General features: G+C 39.1%; 1 pseudogene; it reads right to left on the reverse strand.

Moving 5' to 3' along the window:
• Positions 1 to 812: 812 nt before the first annotated feature.
• Positions 813 to 3,286, reverse strand: part of LOC123960421 — a 10,318-nt pseudogene continuing 7,844 nt past the window's right edge.

Here is a 3,286-nt window from a genome sequence, read left to right on the forward strand (position 1 = left end):
CACCCTATATTAGTGACCTGATTCAGCGTTATACCCCTGTGCGTGCTCTGAGGTCTGTGGATCAGAACCTGCTGACGGTTCCACGCACTCGCTACCGTACTAGAGGTGACCGATCTTTTCAGGCTGTTGCCCCTAGGTTGTGGAATGACCTTCCACCATCTATGCGCTCTTCTGATTCTGTTGATGCCTTCAAATGCAGACTAAAGACACATTTATTTGTTCAGGCTTTCAATTAGCTACTTGTGGGTTGATATGATCATGTACTGTCTATGCTTTTATTGTGTGTATTTTATGATATTAATGTTTTTGTTGTGAAGCACTTTGTGGCCCTATACCTGTGAAAGGTGCTATAGAAATAAACTTTTACTTACTTACTTACTTACACAATCTCTCTATTTCTTCTTGGACTAATGGACTTTTCACCATCACACACATTTGCAAATGTCTGGCATTTCACTGCTGTATTAACCTAAATCTGACCCCATTCCCATGCATTCCCACAAGCACTCTTTAAGACTGCAGTACTGTTCCCTTTGTCTAGTGGTGGGCTGGCAGCCTGGCACTGAATAAAAAAATGCCAAAGAATAAATAAATGAAAGAAGAGTCTAATCTTAAATCCTCTCAATGACATGGGTTCATGCCAGATACAGGCCCCTAATTTGGCGGCTTAAACAATACTGTTTAAATCTTTGCAAAAACCTGTGTATCTCCACATAATACATGTGGATTGGTTCCAGTGGTAACAAAAGTGTTCGTTGTTAAAAAAGGGACTCTTTCCAAAATGTATTTAAAAGTTGTATTCTTTATTTCAAACTGCTTTGTTGAAAAAGGTACATGGCAATAAGATACAAAAATACCTGTGCAAGTGTGTACAAATGCACATGCAGGACAGACATTTTTAAGTTTTGCTTGAACAAACAATGCCATATTACCACATATAACTTGTAGTAAGTACCATATGTCAGTGTCCAGGGTTAGAACAAGTAGGAAGGGATAATGTAACAAAAAGCAAAACACAAAATATCAAATTAATTTTGTAACTGAATCCTAAAAAGGGGGCTATCTCTAGTTGTGGCGCACATTTAGATTACCAGCTCTGTATGTCCAAATGCCCACTGTTGCAGGAAAATATTAAGATTTTTTGTTGGTTTTGATTCTTTAGATATTCAGATCCAATCACTACAGCATGACTATGAACAAATCCTTGTTTAGTGTAGCTGATCATCAGTATTACCCCAGGTAAGAGTATTAATGGAAATGTCCCATACACCACTCATGACCTCAGTATGAATTAGCGAAACTCAGAAGTCAGCAGCCCATACATTTGTTAGTTGTACTTCTAACTACTGTAATGTTCAATTTCTTGTCTATTTTGGTGAAATGCTAAAACTGTTAGACAGCCAGGGTTGATTTGGCCAACGGGGAAGATCTGTAGTTCTTTACATTTACTATTCGGCTGAAATCTTGCTGTTTTGTATGTGCCTGATCCAAGTTGTCTGAAAACTGCACACAAAAAAATATCTACAAGTGACAGAAACTATACTTTTTTTCTTTAAAAAGAACATTATTGACACGTAAAAAATAGTGACAAACAGCATTTAAAAGTTTGAAAAAACCCATTTTGTTAACCTAAAAAAATACTGTATGAGGTTACAATAGTCAAATGTCTTTCAAATTGTAATTGGAAGTTGTTCTAATTGGAGCTATCAATGCAGAATAGTTGTCACAGTCCATCAAGACATTTACATTCATTTTATTGTTTTCTTGTTAAACAGTATATTTGACTTTCTCTGGTTGAAAAACATTTCTAGAGTTTAAGAGGTGAAAAAATAGCTCAAGGACTTTTATTGATTTGACTCTTAATAAATGTATAAAATATCACATTTACTTGTTATGTATTTTAAAGCAGCAAATATCATCTGCACATGAGCATCAATGCTCTAAATCTTTACCTTCACACATCTAATCATTCGAGGACAAACCAAACTTGCCAACAAGATGATGCTTCACAATCATCAAGTTCTTGTCTCTGATTCATTACTCATACATTTAACAATGTTCCCTTTTCCCCAACAAGCTGTGTAAAATGAATGAATGTACAGTGAGAGAAAAACAAAACGTAATGGCTACAAAATATTTTGTCATTCATTGCATATGAATGTAAGATAGACTGTATTTGTTTTTAGGAGTTAAAAAGTGTTATCACAGTTTCAGAAAGGTACTGAGTTCACGCTGGTTATGATCCAAATTCTTTCTGACTTATTGTTGATTTTATTAGATGTGGTTGTTGGCTGCTCTTTGGTGGTTATGACCCACTCTTATTTTGCCCCCTCACTTCGCAGCCTTGTAACAATAGACACCATAAGACTTTTGACCTTTGTCTGGGAATCCAAGAAAGCGCACCGCAGCTTCTGTGGGGCTGCAGTTCTTGCGGGGCCTGGAGATGGGGTAACGGACACTTCCATCAGCCAACCAGCCAGCATCACAGCGATCGTAACCCTCAAGCTTCCAAGCAGCGTACATGTGGCCCACCTTGGCGATCTCTGCACCATCGTCTATGCAAGCCTGCACAGCCTCGTCAAAGGTCAGCCTGTCGGGTTGGACCAGCCAATAGAATTGTCCTGACAGCATGGAAAGAAAACAGGCAATCAGCAGAGGAACTATATTTTATATTTTTCTATATTTTCTTGATAGATGGATTCAAGCAGCTGTGAGTTAGTTCATATTTTTTCCGTATTGGTCTACCAAGCAAGGCCATACATGGCAAATATTAAAAAAAAACCTGAAATGCAATATGTTCCCTGGTACACCACACGAATGATTAATAACTAACATAATGAATCAGTGAATCAAAAACTCACCCTCTAAAGCAGAAGTATAGCAGAAAACATCATAGCGGCTCTTTTTGTCACGGTGACCATAGTTTCTGACGCCAGGCCCGTTGTTGGAGCCACCGCAAGGCGCTCTGGGTTTGGTGATGGGGTATTGCACTGTGCCATCATTCAGCCAGCCAGCATTACACCAGTCCAGGCCACCCTTCCAGGCCTCAAGCAACTGATCAAAGGAGGCGACCGCAGCATTCTGGCCAATACAGGCCTGCACAGCATCGTGGAAGTTCAGGTTGTAGCGGCCCAGGTGGGGGTGGTATGGGAACACAACACCTAAGAGAGGAAGGAGAGTTTATGTCAACCGATGAGTCTATGTTTAGTTTAGTTAGTCTATGTTAGTGACTGTAGGCCTATAAGTCTTGCAAAGTGTCGGGAGTTTGCTAACTCTTTAATTTTGT

This window comes from Micropterus dolomieu, linkage group LG21, assembly GCF_021292245.1.
Source record: "Micropterus dolomieu isolate WLL.071019.BEF.003 ecotype Adirondacks linkage group LG21, ASM2129224v1, whole genome shotgun sequence".
NCBI lineage: Eukaryota > Metazoa > Chordata > Actinopteri > Centrarchiformes > Centrarchidae > Micropterus > Micropterus dolomieu.